This window comes from Sciurus vulgaris (assembly GCF_902686455.1).
Source record: "Sciurus vulgaris genome assembly, chromosome: 5".
Classification (NCBI taxonomy): Eukaryota; Metazoa; Chordata; class Mammalia; order Rodentia; family Sciuridae; genus Sciurus; species Sciurus vulgaris.
In genome coordinates this window covers 22,367,258-22,392,616 of record NC_136465.1, presented here as the reverse complement: position 1 = coordinate 22,392,616, position 25,359 = coordinate 22,367,258, and positions in this window count along the sequence as shown.

Sequence of the window (25,359 nt, the reverse complement as noted above, 5' to 3'; positions counted from 1 at the left end):
ATGTAGGCAACTGCTGAGATTCAGGCACATTAGTAGCTTCTAAATAACCGATGCTAGGAGAAAAGAATGTTGCTGGAAGGTCTTGGGTAATGGCCAAGGAAAGAGGGGTAGGACTTTTCTCCCTTGGATTCCCAGTTCCTAGGCAGTTTGGAAGAGAGACCTAAATGAATGCCTAAGAAATAAAGCCTGAAATATTGCCGAGCTCTGTTGCCACCTGAGGGGTAAATAATTATATAGACCAAGAAAATCATGTAAGTTCACTCAAACTGGGAATTAGGGAAATAAATGACCAATGGCTACCTAGGGAAGAGTTGGGAAAGAACACTCATCAGCACTGTTAATATTAAATTGTTTATTTATAAACCAGTTAGAGGGAAAACTACATTCCTGGGGAAATATAGTGAATTTTAAACATTTTTTATTTGAGACATCTTTTATGATTTATAATCCTTATTGGAGGAAATGAATAAATTTTTATTGAACTCATATCAGGTTGCAGATACTTTGAGTAAATATTTCTTAATTTTCAGCTGACAAAGCAAACGACAAATCTCTTAAAACTGAAAATACAAAACATATTGTAAAATGATCTCTGATTGTTTTTTACATGTAGCTGTATCTAAACTTCATGGAAACATCTCCACCTAGTAGGCCTAGTTATTTGCCACTGAACATGCTATCCCAATCAGGGGTGTCTGATGTGCTTCTGACCTCCAGACTTTCTCTCCCAGTATTCTTTCTCTAGTGGCATGGGTAAAGGCCCCACAAAAAAAGCAGTTGCTACCTGTATTTTTTTTTTTCCCCATTAGGACTGTGACACATTAGCATAGACCAAGTCATTTAAAACAACTGATATTTAGTATCTTTCAGTTTTGTAGAATTTAAGGGTTCACTGGGCTAAAACCAAGATGTCAGGAGGGCTGTGTATCTTTCTGCAGGCTCTGGGGAAGGATCCATTTTCTATTAATTTCAGTTGTCAGAATTCGGTTCTTCATAAGACTGAGTTATCATTTTTCTTCATTGCCTGCCTGCTGGAAGCCATTCCCAGCTCCTTGAAGCAGCCATATTGGTTGTCTGAGGCTCCCTCCTCCATCTTTGAAGTGAGCCAAGGTGATGTTCCTCTCTGAATGTTTCCTACATCTTCTCTCATCTCATCCTTCTTACTACAGCAGAGAAAGGCTTTATCCTTTTTTTTTATTAAAATATTTTTTATTTTTACAGACACATTTTGATTCATTGTACACAAATAGGGTACAACTTTTCATTTCTATGGTTGTACTCAATGTAGATTCACATCATTCATGTAACCATACATATATATAGGGTAATATTGTCTGTTTCATTCTATTATTTTTCCATTCCCACCGGCCCCACCCCTTTTTCCTCTACACCATCCAAAGTTCCTTCATTCTTTGAAGGGCTCACCTCAGATAAGCCAGGGTGATGTCCTCATATGCACAGGTTTTCAGGGATTAGAGCATGGACATCTTTGGGAGTCCATGATGCTGCCTGCCAAGCTCCTTTCAAATATGCACCCCAAGGAGGAAATTTTATAATGATATTTAATATGCATCTTGATAGATGTTAACGTGATAATGAAAATAGATGGGAGGACAACTCATGTACCCAACAGGCAAGTTCGTTGAGAGCGCATGCTCTAAGCAGCAGTTGGAGCATGCGCCACACACAACTGGGAAGAGATGTGCACTTCTGTGTGTTCCCTTCTCCAGGATTCTCCACAGCATGCCTTGCTCTCCTCTCCTTTCTTTTTCCTTGTGCCACTTCAATCTTTTTCAAGTCCTAAATGTGGTTTTTTTTTTGTTTGTTTTTTTTTTTTTGCTATTTCTATTAATGTGAAGTTAATAGGACCAAGGAACATTTTTAAGAATTTCAATGCAATCAGAATTTGCCTAAAAAAGGGCAAGTGACCTCTCTGTGGGACTTTCCTCTCAGAGACTTCGCCACTGTGTTCTCAGGACAGGGAAGCTTACAGAGGAATCTGGACAGTAGGTGCTGCCTGTGGATTGTGATGCGAGAACATCCAGGTATTACAACAAGGCACATGATTTCCCAGGTCATAAATGGAGAACTATTTCTGGAAGATTCTAAACTATGGCTAACAGAATAGGAGTGAAGGTCCTGACCATCGTCAATAGGCAGAAAACAACAACCCATCAGTAAGGATGGAGCAGAGGAGCAGGGTGTGAAGACCGGAAGAGAACCAAAGGATGAGTAAAAATGTAGGAATTCTACCTCAATTCAAGGGAGAGGTCGATTAGATCATGTTGTTTTGCTCGGTTGCAATGATTATTTAATGATGAATTTTTCACTGTTCCAACTGCTGAGGATTTAAATAATGTTGAGTCTAACAAAGAATTGCAGTAAATAAAGTATTCTTAGTTTTAGAAATTCCTGATTTCCAGTAATATTATAAGTTTAAAAAGCACAAACAAATACATACCCTCTACTGGTAGAATCCACATTCTGTAATAAAAATCACTTGAGCTATTTTTCATTTTCTAAGAAATTATCTCCAGATAACTTCACTTATCTACGTGAGGGTATTTGGAAAGGGAACAGGTTTTTCTTTGGAGTGATTCTTGCGATTTCAGTTATTTTTCGGTACTCTATGTTCCAGTTTTCTTATAAATAAAATTCTAGAACACAGTGTCTAGGATGCCTGTCTTTTAAATTGGGTTCACAAAGAAATGTGAAGATTCAACAAGGTCCGGATAAATACAACATAAGCATCAAAATATATAATAAGCAATAATAATAATCTCTGTAATCTTTCGATGGTTCAAAAAAGATAATCTTACAAGAAGAAAGCTAATTTACTAAGATCACTATAAAACCCCACCTTTTTTCAAAAATTCATCCAGATTGGAACTATTTCTTGCCATCTCCTCCAGTACCATGTTGCTCTAAGCTCTTGCCATCTCTTCCCTAAATACTTGAATTATCCTACTGATTCACTACTCTGTTTCCATGCCTCCCCACTGCAATATATTTTCCATGTGAAATAAAAATGTAAAGGGTAAAAAAAAAAAAAAAATCAGATCATGCCATTTCTTCTAATGACTTCCCAGCACACTCAGAGGGTAAACAGAGTTCTTACTAATGTCCACAGTGTGACCAAGCCACCGTTACTGCTCTGAACTTGCCTCTTCTTGATCTCTCTTGTGACTCACTAGATCATTTCTTTCTGATACACGAACCCAGTAGGACTATTTTCCCTCAGGACCTTTGCACTTGCTGTTCTCTGCCTGGAATTGATTTCAGGAAATACCTACATGGTTGATTATTTTACTACACTTCCTTTCTCACCTTCCCAGTAAGATCTTCCCTAATGTAAATTATAGAACCTTCACTTTCTACTTGCTGTCCCCCTTGTTCTGCTATAATTTTCTTCTTAACATTTGTCACAATTTAAAATAATATATATATATTCTTATTTATCTTATGTGAATATACTTTTTTCTCCTGAAATGATAGATAAGTGTGAAAAAGATTTTTGTCTTTTTATCTGTAGCTGCATTCCTAACACTTAGAATAGTGGAAATTAAGAACTCTTTAAATATTTATTAAATACTGCTTAAAGAGTACTGCAAAGCAGTATAGAGAGTCCTCAGAAAACTTGAAATGGAACCACCATTTGACTCAGCTATTCCACTCCTCAATTTATACTCAAAGGACTTAAAAATCAGCATACTACAACGATGCAACCATTGTAGTATCAGTGTTTATTGCAGCTCAACTCACAGGAGCTAAACTATGGACCAAACTAAAACAGATGAATGGATAAAGAAAGTGGAATATATATGATGGAATATTACTCAGTCTTAAAGAAGAGTGAAATTATAGGATTTGCTGATAAATTGATGGAGTTGGAGAATATCATGCTAAGCGAAAGGTCAAACCCCAAAAACCAAAGGCCAAATATTTCCTCTGATATGCACCTGCTAATTCATAATACGGAAGGGGCGTGCTAGGGAAGAATAGAGTTACTTTACATTAGGTAGAGGGGAATGAAGAGAGATGAAAGGGTATGGGGTAGGAATGATAGTAGGGTGAAACAGACATTATTACCTCATGTACATGTATGACTACATGAACTATGTGATCCTACAGTATGTACAGTCAGAAAAATGAGAGATTACATTCCCTTTATGTATGGTCTATCAAAATGTATAAATGCATTCTACCGTCATGTACAACTAATTAGATAATTAAAATTTAAATTAAATTAAAAAATCTAATTAAATTAAATAAAAAATTATACTCCATTTATGTATGATTTATCAAAATGTATAAATGCATTCTACTGTTATATTAGCTAATTAGAATAAATACAAAAATAAAAAAGTATGGCAAATATAGATATGAGTAGTCATTTAATAATAGACTTCATACTTCAAAATGAGATAAATTGAGGCAATCTATTCAGATTCCAACACCCTGTATAAAGTAGCAGCTCTGTAAAAATATATACAAAAATTTCTCTGTAGTATCACTGCTTATTTCTTATTCAGTGCTGATCACAGCATGAAATGGCTTATTTGTATTTAAAAATAAAGATCCTCGGAACAAGAAGAATGCTCAACAGGTTCAAAGTGCAGCTTCAGATGTCAGAACAGTTCGTGATCCTTCATAGAGCTCATCAAGTGCTAGTTACATGGAGAAGGGAACGAGTGATGTAGTTTGTACCCCGAATGCCTTCAGTGATGACAAACAGGCAATATATCAGAAAGACAGACAGGAAGTGGAGAGAAAAGAAAAAAAAAAATCACTTTCTGTTGGTGCTAAAAGAAAAAAAAAAACCCTGCTCAAATTGCACTGCAAACATACACACACACACACACACACACACACACACACATATACTACACACACACAAAAGAACCAATGAATGAAATTGAGATACTTCCATAAAATTAGACCATTACATTGCCCCCCAGCACCTAGGAAGATACAGGGGACTAATCAGCACACTGTGTTGTAAGTTGGTCCATGATGTGAAATGAACATCATGAGGCTTTGTCCTTCAAGGTTGTCATGCCAATGCATTCATTCTGATTTCTTCTCTAATAATTTATGGGTAAGGATGAACATAATAGATAGAAGCACAGGGGAATATGGACAGGAATTACAACTACTCTGGGTATCCAACGCCTGGAGACAGCCTATAGGGTCAATTAACAGTCCTGCTGGCTGGATTTGTTCATTTCTCATCTGTATCAATCTGTTTTAAACACCATTTTGGGTTTGTTCTGCAGAAGATTTATTTATTTACTTATTTTTAAATATTTTTTAGATGTCAATAGACCTTTATTTTATTCATTTATGTATATGTGGTGCTGAGAATCCAACCCAGTGTCTCACACATGCTAGGCAAACGCTCTACCACGAAGCCACAACCCCACTCCCAGAAGATTTATAAAAGGTAGAGAATACAAAATGAAAATTCACTTTTAACCCTCCTATGTTGTGAAGTAATTAAAAATTATAATTTTAATATCAAACTTCCTTCAGTCTGTTCATTTATTTACTTAATAAATCTGGAATAAATTGATTAGGCGGTACTCTTTTTTAATAACACATTGATTTACACACAAAAATGGATCTCACTATTCTTTATTTATCCCTGACCAGTGCTAAAATTATAAGTTCCTATTAGAAAAAGGTGACTGTTTAAGAGGCTGGTCTACAATATTGCTATTGCACAAAGTCCTCAATCTTCTGATATACTTATCCATCACTGCCAAGCTCTGGAATAATGTGAGTGCACTAATAGAAAGAAATGGTTGTGCTCTTGAAGCAGTAGGTGGCTTTGCCTAGTGCAGATGAATTACTGCCAAGGAATACATTGGTCATGCACAAAGCTACTGTATTTTGCTTCCTCTGATTTAGTTAAACTACACTATGAATCAGTGGTGCTCAAAATTGGTCGAAAGTCCCATCAAATACAGCAGCAATACCAATACAGGTTTAACTCAGCTTGAAATTTGCAAACTGAAGTTAAAAGGCTGCTTTTCAAAATAGGATTATATTAAGAATCTTCTCTCCTGGCAAAAATCTATAAAAATGGTTTAACTGTCTTTTTCAAAATTTGGTTAATTCCCATAGGAATACACTGTCTACCCTTCTATTATTAGTATTGAAATTAAGCAATATTAATTTATTACTATAAAAAGATATAGCAAATATTTATCAGGCACTAGACAATTTTTTAACTTCCCACAGGTATAGCTGTGAATAAAGCAAAGTCCACGCTCCCAAGAGGTTTATATTTTACTTGGGAAAATAGACAAAATACAAACCATTAATGAATGATATAATTTCACTTGAAATGAAGCATTATGGTAAACGAAACAAAAAGAGTTAATGGCTCAGAGTCATAGAGTCATAGAGTTGAGTAGGACCCTTAGAGAAAGTGACATTTGTACGGAAACTAGGAGGAGAACAAATCCCTGCCAAGAATAGAATCCTGCTGGGGAATGGGCGTGGCTTGTTCCAGGGATAGCAAAGAAAATGTGCCCAAACCTGATGTGTCCGGGCAGAGAGTAAAAGTTAGATTGCTAGAAATAGTCTAAGGCAAGTACCCTAGGGCTCTACAACAAGGTATCAGACTCTGTAGAAGTGCTTTTAAAATGAGTATAAAGAACTACTTCACATTTGAAGAGGTGGGGCCACATGAAAGTAATTAGAGATCCTTTCAGCCATTTAGCAAAGAGAGAGCAAGTTATGAAGAATAAGTGGACAGCAATGAAGCAGGTGATAAACATTCTAATTTGGATTTGTTTTAAAGGTCGTTCCAACCCATTTGCTGATGTGTCATATGTAAGAGGAATCAGTGATGACTAATGGATTTGAGACCTTGATTTTGGGGTGAATTCTTTTTAAGGTAGGACGGGATCCTGAACTAAGAGCAAGTTTGAAAGGCCTCATGCCTGGGATGCACGTGGCCCTATGAGAATCGAGAAATACAGGAGGTAATAGAGCCAAGAGCTTTAGAAAGGCACAAAACGAAGCCTCAAGGTATTTCAAATAACTGACATGCTGACTATACTCTGAGTGAGAATATTTAAGTGAGAAGTCAAGGAATAAAAACAAACCCTCCACTTCTTGGCATATCAAAATACATTTATAAACCTCTCAAGATAGAATCTCAAGGACAGTTTTTGTAATTAGAAACAAGCTATAACTTCAATAAAATAGAAACACTTGGTTTATTGACTAAAGTTGTATTGAGGAATAAACATTTAGCTATCAAGACCCATGTTTTAAAATTGACAAAATTCAATCAATGAATGAAGCAACAAAATTAAGGAAGCATCATACTTCCTCATTTACAGAAATATTTGGTAATGCATTTTTTTAAACAAAAAATAAGTGTGTGAAATGTAGTCTTAGTATTTTTAATGTCATTCTTCTGGCTACTGGTATGTTGGAACATCTCTTAGCTTGTTCGTGGGCTTTGTGTGTGCCTTCTAGGTTCTAGAATCTCTGACTATTCTTACATGGTATTGTCCTTTCTTATGGATTACAGCACTCTCTCTCTTTCTCTCTTTATGTGTATATATATACATTTATGTTCTAAACACTCATTATATATATATATATATATACACACTAGACAGTCATGTGATACGCATTAAAAACAAAACAAAACTGGATTTATGTCTTTGGCTTTTTTTGGTAAAAGGAGCACTTAATCACTGTGGCACACTGCAGCTTTTTTTATTTTTTATTTTTTGAGTCCAGGTTCTGCTAAGTTACTTACTGCCTTGCTAAGTAGCTGAGGCTGGCTTTGAACTTATGATCCTCCTGTCTCAACCTCCTGAGTCATAAGAATAACAGGCGTGTGCCACCATGCCTGGTTCCCTTCATCTTTTTCATGTTGTCTTTTGGCATAGAGACTTCTAGAAATGTTTTATGTAGTATAATTAACCATTTATCTTTTTTCAAAATGACTTATGCCTCATCCGAATCCTATGTAATGAAGTATTTCCCCATGTTTTCTTGTAAAGATTTATAGTTCTGTTTTTCATGTTTAGTTAAATTACATACATTCAATTTTGGGGGTGTGTTGAGAGGTAAAATCTGATTTTTCATTGTCAATCTATCTTGCCGCTGTTTATAAGTTTATCCCATGGTCTATTCATCTTCAATATGTGACAAAATCTTAGCCTCACTATTTTTTTCGTGATCAATAACCCACTGTTTAATATGCCATTCCCTTATAGTCAGTGCCTCATAAATAGGTAGTCATTTGTTCCTTTTCTTCTAATTACTAGTATTATGTTGGTCTTTTATTTCCACATGAACATGAAAGTCAACTTATCAAATTTGCTAAAAGCTGATTTGGGATTCATACATAGTTGCATTTCCTTTATAAATGAAATTGGAAAGAACCACTATCCTAATGACATTTTATTTCTTCTAAACCATAATATATGTCTGCATTTATTCAAGTATTTATTTATTCTTCACTGACTTTCAACAGTGCCACAATTTCTCTGTGAAAATTGCCATGACTTGTCACAATTATTTCTAGTTATATACTTCAAATGTACCCTGTCTTTAAGAAAAAGAACACCCAGTTGTTCTTGGAATTTAAAACTGCTATTGATTTTTATATTGATCATCTTTCAACAAATCTCAGTGAACTCTTATTATTTCAACAAGATTTTTAGTAAATTCTCTTGGCTTCTAGTTGCTCTCATTATTATTGCTGTTGTTGGTCAAAAATGGCATATTCAGGTTCTATCTTTCTGTCACTCTCTATTGAATGGTCCAGGACATATTGTTAAAATTATTTACCTATTTTATAAAGTTTATTACTTTAAAATTTGTATTGATTGCTTTTGCTAGTAATTTTTTATATTTTATTATTCCTGTCAAAGAAATAAACTTCAATTGATTACAATGTTCGCCACATATTTTTTTTTTTTTTTTGTTCTTCAGTTTCCTTTAGTTCTGCTCTCAGTTCCATATACAGGCTAGAAATAGTTTCTTTCTAACATGGGTTGAATTCACTCCTTAATTTCCCTCTAATTTTTTAATGTAAATATGTCTATATGTCTATATCTACTTGTGTCTATCTATACCTATCAATCTATATAACATCTTTCTATCCAATTTCTCTCTGCCTTAAGTACTACTTTAGCTGTAACCCAGAAATTTTGCATCTCATTTTTATTGCTATGTGTATATTAGTAATTTGCATGTCATCTTTTATGAGGTGCTTATTTTCCAGTAGGTTGTCTTTTTAAAATAAAATCTTTTTGTGCTGTGGATATCTGTCTTTGTCTCTTGTGTAATAAAACTATTCTCACCTTCTGGGGTTAACCTTTTAATGAAATAATGATATTGCAATCATGATATCTTTAGATGGACAGAGGTTCTTAATTTTAATGTGACTTATCAAATGTTTCTTTTATTGTCATTGTGATTTCTTGTCCAGTTGTGAACATCTTGTGTATTTCTGTTGTTATGGGTCAGGCTATATGGGCAATGACCAAACAAACTTCATTTTACCCTGAGATTCCATGTCATGTAAAAAATGCTTCTCCCATGGGTACATACTGCCTCTGTACCCATCAACAGTTGCTTAGCATAGCATGAGTGGCAACACAAAATGACAATTCTTATGCAGTGTAAAATTCTTCTCTTTTTGGTTCCCATTTTCCTTGGACAATGTACCCTGTCAGAGAATGATTGTCTGGACATTAGTAACCATTCTTTAACTTGTACTCTACTGGGCTCATTTTGACCCACTTTCCCTTCTGTTTATGATTTTAGATCTCATGATGTTTGTTTGTAGTTTTGAATCATAACAACAGACACTTATGACTAATGTACTGACATGCTTTATTTATGGTATAAAAGATGTACTCTAATCCCTGGAGGGGGTTGAAGGGTGCAGACTTGCAGCCTGCCCCTCTGTTCCACTAGCTGGTAAATCTGGACCACCAGCTGGTGAATAAAGATGGTGCCCTCTCCTGCTTTAAGACTGATTGGGTGATTTATTGCAATCTTGCCACAACACAATGAGATGGAGATGTTCTCTGATATATTCTTATATACTAATTATCATTTGCTTTTTAAATTAAAGCTACAGTCTACTTGAAATTTAAGTTTGTGGATTGTATGAGGAAGAGGTCAAGATTCATTTTTTTTCTATACAAGTGTCTAGATGATGCACACAATTTTTGAAAATATAATCTTTTTTCAAAAAGTGTCCAATTGTTTTATAATGTTTTCAAAGTATTCATGTTTGCAAGCCTGCTCTGGAGTCTTTATTCTGTTAGCCTATTTTTTTAATTTTAGTTAAGACCATACTTCCTTAATATTGTGTTAGTTGTTTAACTCTATGATGAGTATATCATCTTATAGTGTAAGTCCCTCAGCTTTCTTCATTTTCTGCAAGACTTTTAGACCTGACTGTCTACATTTTCAAATGATGTAGATTTGACTTGTTAATGCACTTGTGCACGTATACACACGCACATACATGCCACACACACACAGAGTTAGAATTTTTACTTTGAGGAAACTGAATACCTAGACCAATTTGGAAATAATTATCATAACAATACTGAATCTTCAAATCTGAGTCTACATTTACTTAAGCTTTCTCTAAATTTTTTTAAAAATTTGCGGTCTGGGGATATAGCTCAGTTGGTAGATTGCTTGCCTCATGAGCACAAGGCCCTGGGTTCAAATCCCCAGCACCGCAAAAAAAAAAAAAAAAAATTTGTGCTGTAGATCTTCCTATGAGTTCCATTTGTTTGATCTGTTCTGAAGTGCTACAGACTGAATATTTGTGTCCTCCTAAAATTCATGTGTTAAAACCTAACCCAGCGTGGGATGGATTTTTTTGTGGGGGGTAGGAACTAGGTCTTGAATGTGTGAATGTGTGGATCACATGAATGGGATTAATACCCTTATAAAAAGAATCCCCAGAGATAGTCTTTGCCCCTTCCACCACATGGTTTTACAACTCATGTATGGACAGCTGTCAACCAGGACAGAGACTCCTACCAGAAACTGTCTGCAGGTGCCTTGACCTTGGACTTTTCAGGGTCCATAACTGTGAAATGTTTCTTTTACTTGTAAGCTGGTATTTAGGAGAGCTATGTTGATAACAGCTGGCACAGAAGAAGATATTGGGAATGCAAGTTTTATTTCATTTTTAAATAGTTACTAATGTGCAAAAATAAATTAGTGCCCGCATAGGCATCTTAACTATCTACAAACCTTGCTAATTTCACAAAATTATTTTCATGACTCATAATCTTCTCTTGGGTTTCCTATAAATATAATCATATTGTCTAAGAATACAAAATTTATTTTCTAATCATCATGTATTCTTTCCCTTAATTTTTCACAGTCAAAATTTCCAGTACATCGCTGAATAAAATGGACAGTGGGTTCTCATTCTTGAGCTCCAAGAAAATATTTAATGTGATAAATTATGATAATTTATTTTCAAAGATCACAAGATTAGCAATCTTGCTTTCTCAAATCATATACAAGCATGTCATGGTGTAATAACCATTTGTAAATATTTTAAAAATATTTTATCTATATTTTTGAATAAGGTCTATATTTTCCTTTCTTATTATTGGATCAAGAATTTATTGCAGTATGAAAAATAATGTCCAAATTTCTACTCCTTATGAGATTTTGAGTAATATGTGTATTATTTTATTTTCACTACTTAGTAGAAATATATATGAGCCATATGAATTTGAAGTTTTCTTCTTGAGATTATATTTAAATGTAAGATAATTTTTTTTCATCTCAGTTTCTGAACCTTATGAAACTATTCATTTTTTAAAAATTTCTCTGTCAGTACGCTCCCTTCAACTCCTACAGGAGGCATTTGTTCATTTTTGTTTGAAAATGTCGTAACAAATTTCTTTGAAATGACCTGTAATTGTACATCAACACGCTGTACGATTTCGATATTTTGAAATGTCATCTTTTTTGCAAATTTTAATTGCATATATGATAATATTATGTGTTCCTTGACACAGATTTCAATATATATTAAATCAAAGGTGGTAGTTAACCTTGTGCACATGTGTTTGATTGATTATTGTTAAATCCATGCAATGTAGTTTGAGTTTGGGTGTTGATAGTTGCATTTTTATAATTTTTACTTGCCTATTTTGTAGTTTTCAGTTTCTTGCACAATTTTTCATGTCTCATTTTTTTTAAAAAAATATTCAACACAATCCTTTTAAATTCTATTTAAACCAAAACTCCATTACCTATGTATCTGATGCATGCTCAAGATTTATTTTGAGGCCTTTTGTTAGTCGTATATGATTTTCAGCCCTTTTTCTTTGAACCCATGCTGCCTCTATTCCTTAGAACTCCTCTTAACTATGTGTTGTACTTTTCTCACCGTTTTCCCTCATGTACTTTAATATGCCACACTTAATTTGATGTAACAGCATGTTTTATTTTGAATAGTTCATTCCAATTTTTCTTTTCATTCACCCTTTCCCTTGTTAGCATCATTAAACTTTCTCTTTAGGTCATTCATTGTTGTTGTTGTTGTTTTTAATTCTAGAACTATATTCTTTAAATTTATGAGACTTGTGATCATTTTCCTTCTACTTATTAATTTTAATTTTCAAGGTTTGGCTATAGCTATTATATCTCCCAAGGTTTCTTGTTGGAAGCTTGTTTGTCAGTGTGGCATTGTTGGGAAGTGGAGGAACCTTTAAGAGGTGGAGCCTAGAGGGAAGTGATAAGTTCAGTGGGAACATCACCCTTGTAAGACATTAAGTAGTCCTCCAAGAGCCCCAGTCTATCCTGAAAGTGTGGGCTAGATAAAAGAAGAACACAGGCTCCTTCCCACTCTCTGGCTTCTGACATGTGATCTCTCCTTTTCACCATGATGCCATCTGTCCTTAGGACCTCACCAAAGGTCCTAATGATGAGACCAACCAATCTTGGACTTTGGACTTCCAAAACTTAGATAAATAACCTTTTATCTTTATACATTTCTCAACTTCAGATATTTTGTAACAGCAATGAAAAACAGGGTAACATACCTTATATATCTTCAGTCATACTGAATATGTTAACATATTTCCTTTTGGTCATTCTATGTGCCTTAAATAGGAAAAGTTTATATTATCTTCATTCTTCAAATTAACAGAAATGAAAGTCATATCCTTATGATAGCTTCAGGACTTTATATTTACTCAAAAAAAAAAATCTTACATTCTCTTTCCTAACTAATGTTTGTATAATTATATGCTTACATAATTGCAACAAATACAAAAGAGAAATAAATTTCCAAAACCAGACAAATAATATTAATAGGTTCAAAATTGGTCATACACTTATCATGCAAAATTAGATGGTCACTTTTGGGTCAAATATCATTTTAGTTGTTAGCATTTAGTTGAATCAGAATGGTTATGTATGATATTTCCTTTTGCTTGCTAATATTTTTTTAACTGCTTAAAATGTTAAGTGATAAATTATTATGTCTAGTAGTTAATGGGAAATGCTTGAGTATTTCATATAATTTAAAAATAAATTCAATTACTAAACTTCTGATAATATCTTTTAAAGACTGCAAACACATTTAGAATGGCAAATGCTCACTTTCTGAAAATGATAGAATTTAGAGAAATTAGAATTTTTATTTTTTTCAGTAATTTAAACATGACATTTTGTATAAATCTCCTTCTATACTGGTGTTTCTCAGTCTTCGCCTGCTAGACATTCTGAACTGGAAACTTCTTTGTTATGATGGGAAGGTTGGCCTATTCTTTACATCAATACCATCACTGGCTCCCACCCACTTGATGCTAATAGCATTTGAACTCCAGTCAAAAATATCTCCAGATATTGCCAAGTGTATTCTGGGAGGCAAAATCATCCTTCTTTGAAACAACTGTTCTAAATCAGTGAATTTAAAATTATAATAATAAATAACAAAGGTAGATGTGCTTATACAATCTCTGTGATACTAGTGTCATATGTGAGCTTTGCTAGGTTATAGTCCTAAATTAACTCTTCAACCCAACACTAATACAGATGTCACTGTGGAGGGATTTTCTAGATGTACATAATGACTTTTTTAAAGTACATAATGACTTTATTTTCTATAAGAGATTAACCTAACAAATCTTGGTGGACATAACTTTATCAGTTGAAAGGCCTTAAAAGTACAGCTGAGGTTTTCCTGAGGAAAAAGAAATTCTACCCATGGTCTATGCTTCGGAGCCTGAGAAAGTTCTTCTGCCCTTCCACGTAGCTTCCCCCTTGTGAGTTTCAGACTTGCGTCAGTCTCAATCATGAAAACCAATTTTTTTCAAAACATATGTTAATACATATAGTTAGTTGTAGTTTCTCAGAGTATTTACGTTCTATAAAGTGACCAAGAACATTGAATTAACCATTACTGAATTATTGCTGCTGTGGGAAGTTCCTCCAAGCCTCTGGTTAGGTTTTCATCAGGTAATCAATACCTAACCTGGTTTAACGTGAATTTTCTTTAAAAGACATGTTATTTAATATATGTTGTTGATCCATTAACACTGAACTCTGACCCATGATGCAATAACCCATGCCCGAGTGGCGCTGTTCCCCTGTGGTTTTTCCTCGTAAGGCTCATGTCAGCCTGCTGTGCTGAGGAACAGCGGAGAACACTTCGGGGCCACACTCAGGGACTGTTTCAAACAGCGAGGTCCCCAAAGCACGTGCACGTGAAATCATGGTACCTAATATGTCATGGAAAGGACATGCGTTTACAGTTGAGAGTAGAATACAGCATGGTGTCACTTTGTCCCCGTGTGCTTGGAATATGCTATTGAGTAAGGCCTTGTACTGTCTTCCTCATGCCCAAGTTGGTGAATGACAGGGGAATCATGGCAGATATTGTCTTTGAGTTACAAATAAATTTCAGGGAGTTAAGCAAATCCACAAGTGTGGAATCTGCAAATATGAGTCTTGAGTGTATTCTACTCATACATTCTCAGGTGCAAACCTGATTGATAGGATGTCTTTCATATATTGATATCAGAAGCAATTTCCTTGTGAGAAATGAAGAAGTAAAGACTTTTCAAACACTGAAAACCTAAATTTCAGTGATGAGGTATTTAACTGTTAGTATAGTTGGAGACATTTCCAATATTGAAAAAATAATAGATACTGTTGTGTGCACAAATTATTTCATATGTATAATTACCTTTGTGGGTGGTAGTAGAGGGAACACTTATAAGTCTGATTAATTTATGAAGAAGCTCATGGCATGCTTTTTAAGTGATTTTAGTTTGGATACTTTATTTCCCTTCTTGTACATTTTCATCATTATTAAAATGAACTTAGTTTCCTGGGTCAAATAAAATCACAGGTTTCCTGAATCATGTACACAACCCAGCTACGATGTGGACAAAGTATAAAATGAGTTTGTGCATTTTCTACATGTTCTCTTGCTGTCTCCTAATTCCCCATGCATCCTCCTCTCTATGAAATGGGGTTCAACTAAAGTAAACAATGTCAGCCTCAAATTGTGTAATTGCATTGCCTTGAATAGTAACAGATACCATTATGAATTATTTGAATTGTCATTATTTATAATTTTTAGAGATCACCTTAGAGTGGAACATCTTAAATAATTCAGACTTGGATTTGAATCTGAGTTTGTGATTTAGTGTCTGTGTGATCTTGGGAAAATGACCTAATCTCTCAGAACTTTAGTGCCCTAATCTGCATGTAATTTAAAATTACAATGGCTTATTCCTGTGGAGCTTAACTATTAGAAGATAGCTTCTCTAAATAAGCCTTTTCAATCTCTTCTAATTAGCTCCCCAATTCCTTATTGTCTTCCTTAAAAGTCTTGAGCCTTGATCTGGGCACTTTGGCCTCTATGCTGGGCCCAACGGCTCATCACTTGTCTGACATACATCATAGCTGATTCCAGGTCTCTGGACATGAAGGCCAGAAAATGGTGTTTTCCTTTTCCACTTTATCTTACATGGACCAAGACGTTTCCCTGAATTTTCCACAGCACTGCAAAGACCATAGATTTTTAATGTTATTATTCTTAAGACTGGATTACAATAAAAGAAATAGAAACACTGAAATAATTTCCAAATATTGCACAGGTCCAGACCCATATCTTCTTTCTTCATGGGCGCCCCTTCCAATTCACCAGGTAGCCTCTTGAAACACAAGTTAGGACTCACAACTGTTGAACATGGACTCTCTAGGAGCCCAGAGTCCATCTCACAGAAAGGACAGAGTTGGTCTTCATGCTTTTACAACATACACCCAGACTTTATTTCCTATCTCAGCATTTAAACTTCCTTGCTTGGTGGACTTTGGCCATGTTCCTTCCCTCTTAAAGAACTACTTCTGTTTCTCACATACACACACATGAACACAAATATTTGTAGGACATGTTCTGACTGAGAATGTGCAACGAGATGATCATATGTAATACAGTAGTTCATTTCCCCGGGCTCATAATTTTTCTATCTTAAATAATTTCAAGAAGGTTGGGTAGACTTGGTGAAACCTCATTTTTAGCAATGTCTTTTTCATTGAGCCTTAAAAGTATGAGATTCTATATCACTGAGGAATACTACAATCAATAATACACAATTTATTTTTTCTCTACTGATGAAATTAATCAAAATGACAAAAGTAATGCATTGACAAAATAGCATATTAAATTACTCCCATCTCTCCTCTCAAATGTGAACAACCTGGCTCATCTATTTATCTCCTAGGTATGAAACTTCAGTTTTATTTTAATTGTGAAATCAAGGGTTTGGTCTTGGGTTTTCAGCTCTTAGGGAAACAATTGGGCTGAAAAGCAGTATTCATTGTGATTTAGTTTCTTATACTGTCTTTAAGTTAGTTTGTCCTAAGGGTAACACCTTCACTACATAGGAAATTCTATTATGCTATAATTCTGAATCAACCATATATATGCAATGAAGTAGTAATGGAAAGGAGGAAAACTTAGTAATATATAATTGTACCTCACTCCAATACAAGGCCCTCCAATTCATCCCAGAGAAAGGTGGGCTGTGATATGAGGGAGGCCTCTTCTTATCAATCCACAGTTAGAAGGTCAGATAAAAACTTGAGAGGAAAAGAGTGGAGAGAGCAGAAGATGAAAACAAGTCCTGAGCATCCTGTTGTAGACCTAAGAAGTGCCAGGGGATATCTTGAGTAACTCATAATTCAGAACTACAAAGAAATCAGGTCTAAATTGTCACTAGGTTCAGGGTTCCTTCGACTTTTGTAATTTGCCAGTCAAGTGCTTCTCAATAATCACAGTTTACAGATGAATTTGAGACTGTTCAATAAACTCCAGAAGCAGATTCAGCCTGCTAGTGTTATAATACACACAGCACCAGCAACTGACTCTACCTTAGATCTGCCGTGTTCATATAGATTTCCTGACCTGTTTTTGTAAGAAGTCTATCAAATCATGATGTATCTCTCAAGAGAGGGCAAATTATTACTGTTCAGACAATAATACTTCCCCTGTAATATTACAAGTTCTTATCATCTTGTGTGAATCCACAACACAGAATGTGTGGTTTTCCTTAACACAGAATACAGGTGGAGTATTTCGGAAGTAACACTTGGTTACTGAGAATGTGCAACAAGATGATCATATGTAACATAGTAGTAACACTTGGTTACTTCTGAAATGACTAGTTTAGTTGAGGACTGCTATTTTCACATTAATTATATTGTATCCTAAAATATAAAGTTGTCAAAAGATGGTTCCATAATTTCAAATAGATCAAAAGTATATATTTAAAACTATTGGAAATTAATTTTTCAAAAAACTGAAATGTTCTTTTTTAAATTGGCTTTGAAATAGAGTGAAATATTTTAAAAGGTGTCCTAATCAAATACAGAACATAAGTATAAAAACTGACTAAATCCACTCTCACAATAGATAATTATATAATTTAGCTCTCCCTGATATCGAGAATATCATTTAAAAATTTTTATAAGAATATGCAACTTTCTTAATAGCTAATTATGCTGCCATGTGAATGTAACACTCCAAAAGCAACATATTAATCCTACATTTGGAAAAATAAATCATGCAATTCCAAAAATCCAAAATTATAATTAGAGATTCCTTATTTTTATTACCATTTTATCATGTTAATAATCTTAGAATATCCTGGGAAAATCATAGTTGAGAAAGAAGCTAAATTTTAATTTGCCTATAGGCAATTCAATTTAGTAATTTTGATTATATCATTGATATATTATGGGCAGCTGCAATAAAGTTTTGATATTTCTTCATCATTATTACTTTCTTCAGATCAAATGTATAATTCATATTTCAGAGCAATACTTAAATCAACAATTATTTTCAAGCACTTAACAAATATATAACATTGACATTCTAGTTAAAACAGACTTCTTTTAAATTATTAACTATCAAGTTATAGAATCGTAAGTCCTTTTAACAAGCTTCAGATAGTGCTGGTAATCTAAAGGTAATGCAGGTGACTGAAGAATACACAACCAAATTACCTTCAGAATGATGACTGCATGTAGACCATTTTTATCATTAAGAAGCAATTACTATAAGTTGATGAAATTCATGTTTTCTTATACTATTCAATTACTCATATTACTGTGGTATCCTAGTTACCTCCATGTGCTATTATCTTATATGGACCAGGAAATTAAATTTGGGAGTTTATAATAATTTCTGCAAATACAACAATCATTGCTTTTATCCTTACCACAACAACAGTCCTGGTAGTCAAAATGCTACCATCTCTTGACTGGAAGAGAGCACATTGAACACCCACAGTTTCTGAAACAAAGTAATCATAAAAATACAACAATTATATGCTAATCTTGTGCCAAATCCTGGGCTGAGTTTTCTACAGAGATTATGTCTGTTTTGCTTTTTGGGTTTTTTAAAATTATTTTCCTTTTTTTTTACAGACTGCATTTTGATTCATTGTACACAAATGGGGTACATCTTTTCATTTCTATGGTTGTGCATGATGTAGATTCACACTATTTGTGTAATCATACATGTACACAGGGTAATAAAGTCTATCTCATTCCACCATTTTTCATACCCCCCTCATTTCTCTCTATGTAATCTAAAGTTCCTCCATTCTTCTCTCACCTCCACCTTCCATCCCCATTATATATCATCATCCATTTATCAGGAAAACATTCAGCCTTTGGTTTGTTGGGCTTGGCTTATTTCACTTAGCATGATATTCTCCAATGGATTTTGCTGTTGCCCAGTTGGTCTTGAACTTGTGGGTTCAAGCAATCCTCCAGTCTCAGCCTCCCAAGAAACTGGATCTACAGGTGTGCACTAACAGGCCTAACTGGTGGGGCCTCATTTAATCCTAACTACAGCTCTATATGTTGAACTCAATTATATCCCTATTTGCAGATAAAAACACTGAGACTGACACCTTCCATAGATATATACCCAGTCAGTATTACCCCACCAAACATTTCACTAGACATTTCCTGTTGAACAAATACTTTTCAAATGTCTTTCTTGGTACAATATCCTTTCCTGGTAGTCAAGATAAATACTTAAAAAAAAAAAGATAAATACTTGGCTTGAACTGATATTAGTTTATCATATATAAAGGGATATTATAGATATTGTGCATATAACTCATTTTTAATTATTGAGTTTTTTGAAGTTTAAATGATTAGAACAGTTTTCCAGTATATAATTGAGAATAAATATGAAAATATGAATTATTGTTTTACCACTATTTTCCTTGTGCGGACAGACATCTGTCTTCTAAGAACTTAATGAATTGATCAAATCTTAACTTATAATTAAATAAAAGCCAGAATCATAGCCTTTTTATTCCTTATGAGCATTACTATTAATAACATTTGGGGAGGAAAGGGAAAACCATTAAGGGAAAAAAATTCTAGTTTTTGCAGTGAGGGGAAAGACCCCATTTTCCTTGATTATTTCCAGTAGTGAAAAGGGGTTCCTACTGAAACCTGGTGTGTGTGTGGGAAGGGCAGGGGTGTTGCTACTGGAAATGAAAATAAGCCAAATTATGTATATGGCATAAAAGAAACAAAGACAAGTCTTTGAAAGTACATTCAGTATATCTCCAGTTTTTATTAAAATTCTGTGGTTTGCTGCACTGAAAAAAAAAATGCTATCAAGTTTGGAGTTCTATAAAGAAAAATATATAGCCTATCCTTATACACCATGAGAAATGATCAGAGTATTTCCACTTTTCTTACTCTTCACTGATTTTAAAGAATAAAAATAAGCCATCCAGCTTTTAACTTCTAGAACTCAGTGTCAAATAATAAGAATGAAAGCATTAGTATTTTCAATTCTATTTGTTACCACTTTAACTAATTTATTGTGATTATATAAAGGAATATATTCTGAGAATACAATGAAACCTTCATGCTCTCTCCTGTCCTCATCACTTTTTTTCTGTATTTTTAAAGTAAACAGCCTATGAAGCTGATAAAATGCAGGGACAGAGATAATAAAAAGTACTTGAAAATAAATTGAGACTCATCAGGTAAGATGATGGATGCAGTTTGTAATTGAACTGTTGGAAAAGGAACGAGAATGACATGGAATATAGTGGACTGCATCAGTGTGCACAAAGTATATTTGTAGTTATTGAACAGTGAGTACCCACGTGCACGCGCGCGCGCACACACACACACACACACACACACACACACACACACACACACAAGTTCTCTCGTAGAAGCTACAATGCTCCTTTTGACTTAAAATTAATTGAAGACCTTGGGAGGTAGCTCAGAGGTAGAGCATTTGTCCCGTATGTTCAAGGTCCTGAGTTCAATTCCCATTATTGCACAATGAAAGAATAGAAGGAAGGAAGGAAGGGAGGGAGGGAGGGAGGGAGGAAGGGAGGGAAAGAAAGCTGAATTGTGAAGAGGAAATAAAACATGCACATTTCATTCAACTTGACTTTTAAAAAGCATTTCCTGCCCATGTATATTAGGTACAGGTATTCTCTCAGTGTTAAAAAGATAATGCTATATAGAGAACATGATTGCAAGTCATAGTAAACACCCCACTATACACAATAAACAGAAACTTGATATATGTGTGTTTGCATATGTATACCATATTCTTTGTATGCACATACAAGCTTTGCATTTTAAATATGCATTGTCATATATGGTGTTTTGGTCACCTGGACTGAGTACAAATAATAATGCCAATATTAGGCTAAAATGTGGCATTGTCTTTAAGAGACCTGCTCGCTAAGGAATGAGCTAATACCATGCAATACAACTTTCTGAAATAACTGTAAGGAGGGCCATGGAATATAAATAAAATATGTGTTGTATTCTCTGAATTTATGAAAACTAAGCATGAAGTAAATTTTAGCAAAGAGGGCCATTACAGTCCTTATTTTATTTAGTTTTATCCAATAAAGTACCCTCCTTTTATGATTAGAAATCCATTTTGTAAACAGGAGGCTGCCTGAGATCTGCAAGGTTGTCACCCTATTCTTCATTAAGAGCCATTTGACGTGGCAGAGAGGGAGGTAGGGGTTCTGACAACAGAAGAAAATTGTACTTTTATTGGACTAAACATTTACATCCTCATTGGGACCGAATTCACTCAATGTTAAATTTATTTTGATGTGCCTCAATGGAGTTTCAGTAAATCTAAACAAAATTCAAACCAATGCTCTAACTTCAACAGTCCAAGTTTATAAAATCTTGGTAGACTTCTGGCAATCGAAGGGAATCATTAACCATGTGCTGCAACATCATATGCTAGATGCATTCATTATAAAGCTTATCGCATGAGTAGTGTAGGAAAACAGTTGATGGGAGTGTAATGGGAAGATGTACACTGAGCCTGAACAATGAATCAGAACATTAACTCATTAAGGCTTGCCTTAGGAAAAAGGTTGCCTGTAATATCTTCTTATTTCAACCTTATGGTGGAAGGAAAGACCCTGAAACTCTCCGGATAAGCTCTGTAAGAATCAATTCAATTATATTATTTCATAGAGAAGATGGGACCCAAACAACTTCAACTGCAAAAACCCATTAGGTAAAATCAACTCAATTTACCACATCCTGCATTCACAGCTTCACATTAAACTCAGAGTCATCATATAATCACCCAAGGAGCTTTCTGGAAATCATTCAAAGTACTTAAGAAGCAGGTTTATTAAACATTTTAAGATATGACCAAGAGAAATGGGCTAGTGTGCAGTGTATTTCTAAGCTAATGAAATAGTGCATAGGGTGCATATGTGTAATTTTTAGCAGTGGTATACTTGATAGTACTTGATCATTTTTAGCATCATCCCACCTTGATTTTGGAAAATCATTTTTAGAAATAGTCATGAAATAAAGCAAGTTATAACAACAAGAAAAATAGATAATGAGACCTCATGAATGAGTGCAAAATATGAGAACCTCTAATTTCTTCCCTTTTATCTGAGCACAATTTTTAAGATTGATTTTATACACACTTATAATGTTATTAAAATATATTTAAGAAGACATCTAAATAAAGAAATATGCCATCATTTTACATAGGGAGATACAATATCGTAAAGATTTTGATTCTCCCCAAAATTGACTTTTTTTTTTTTTTTTTTAATTGCTTCTGAGCACGTTTTACAGGATTCAGGGTAGTCTTTTTGACACAGCCTTCTTGACCACGGCAGTAATGATTCCAAGCTTTATCTCCATTCTTGTACTTTTTCATTCTGGAACATAGTTACTTTGAAGAACTGTTTAACACACACAAGTCATGGTTTCAAAAATGTTATAAAACTTTTTTTTTTTTTTTCTTTTGAGATGGTACTTTGGTTGAACCAGAAACCTTGCTTATAACATGTTTAAGAGTGGCGTTTAGAGTTTCTGCCACTCCTGTACTGCCAGGCCAAGCTCTGTTTTGTCCTTGAGTACAAGTTACATTGGCCCACTCATGAGTGCAGGAAGCCATATACCTGCTTGAAAACCCTCAACTGACCTGTCTGAATTTACTAAGACTCCCCAGTGAGCAACATCTGTGTCTTTTCTAAAGGAGCCATTTCACCTGTGGAAAATCCACTAGCAATTTAACATGTCAAAGCCCTTTTTGCTCAGTGTTCAAGTTACTTAAGTCCCCATTAGGGGACTTTATTTTCCGCTTGTTATTTCTAGCATCTGATTGCCTTTCTTTTCTGCTTTCCAATGCACCTAGTCAATATATCACATGACTAGGTTTATGTGTCTAACGAATAATCATAGATTCCCTGCCTGATTTCAAAATAATGGAGTAACACACAAATTAGGTAAGTGGAAAATAATGCATCCTTTTATAAATCATAAAACTGACTCACAGTCTATAGCAAATGTCTGCCTATCAAAAACTAACTAAATACTTTGCTTAACTAGACAAATTTATCTAGTCATAGATATTACCAGAGTAGAGTAACTATAAACCTATTTCTCATAGCAAAACATTGGAGGGTTGGCAGGTAGCAGCTCAGTGATAGAGCACTCATTCACCTAGCATGCACAGGCCCTGGGTTTGATCTTCAGTACCACACACACACACAAAGGTTGAAAATATGATAAATATTTAGCAAAATTGAATTTTTGTATAAATGATGGATGTATTTCCACCATTAAAAGGAATGAGGCAGCTATCAATAGTGTGTATGTGTGTGTGCGTACATGTATATACACATGTATATAAATATAGAGAAGGCACAATTGATATATGTATACACACATATGCACTTGTAGTTTCTCTGAAGTCTTCTCTCTCAGTGTTACTTTTAATAATCTTTTATTTTTCAAATCTCCAACCACATTTCTAATGTTTTCTGGTAAAAGATTCTGACACCAAAATGTTTACTTTGTCATGATATTATTTTCTGCTCATTATTTCAGCCATTGTTTTCCTGCACAGCAAGAATTTATTTATCTCAATAATATTTTTGAATACTATGTAAGACAGCTAAATATTGATCATTCACTTTAGTGACACTTTCTAAAGTGCTTTGTTAAGTACTTCATGACTTTAAATATCACCAAAACACATGACAGGGGTTTGTCATCAAACTTTGGAGGCCTAATTTAAATATTTTCCTAGGCATGATGCCTTGATTGTATTTTAACTACTCTCTCCTGGAATAAAAAGCAGAATTAAGTTTATGCATTAAAGATGGAGAAGGTAACATGCTCCCAATAATCTTCTAGCTGATATATTTTAATATTTTACTAACTAAATTTAAGAGATGAATAGATCATGATAATTTTTTTTTTCAGGACTGGGGATTGAACCCAGTGTCTTCTGCTTGTGATGCAAGCACTCTACCAACTAAGCTATATCTCCAGCCCCCTGTATTTCTTAAATGTGTGAAAAAAGTGACTCTTGAATGTGGACAGGCAGCTCTATCATTTTCTTCTAGTTTGTTTTGCTTTTCATAGTTGTTGTTATTTTCAATCTTTCCTTTCTTTGAAGTGATGATTTTTAGCATGTGCACCTTTGTACAAATAAACAGCTTTCTAAAAGCAGTTCAGCAGCCATTATTTTATCTTTTGAGTTTTCAATGCCATGAAATATGCCCGAGAGTTTCTTTAATGTGAAGATTTTAGTATTGTCACTTCCTCTGGGACATCTTTATCCTTTCTCAACCACTCTCCTCATTTATGTCAATAAATGTGCCTTTTCTAAGTTTCTGTGCCTGATATGACACAAATGTCGACATTTCCTAGTAAGATATTTATTCTATAACTCCACTGTGTTCTATTTGAAGTCTGAAAAGTTATTTTGTTATAATAAAAGTTTCTGCCATACTATACGCAATTCAAAGTATAAGTGTTTTAGGCTTTTATTGCTGTGGTGACAAATTCCCACAAACTTTGTGGCTTAACACAATACAAATCCATCATCATACAATTCTGCAGGTTGGAAGTCTCCTCTCTGTCTGCTCTCCAGACGCCAGGTACTGAGCAGCAGTCCTCCTGTATGTCCTTCCATACCTTGAGGTATGATGTTCTACCTCAAGTATCTGTTCTTTGGACAAACTTGACGTTTTGTATTCATTATGGTCTGCACCATAACTTCATGCAGACACAGATTTCCCTCTATCATTGCTTTGCTTTTGCTATTTCAAGTCTTCTAATTGTAACTCATTTTATTTTCTGCACTCTTACTTTTTTTTTTTTCTTTTGCTTGCTACACTTTTGTGTAAAACACAAATGCAGGCAACGCATCATCACTTCAATAAACAGGTAAAAGAGCAAATGCGGGAAGCAAAAGAACACTTCAATAAAGAGATAGAGAGTCTGAAAAAACAAGGAAACAGAAAT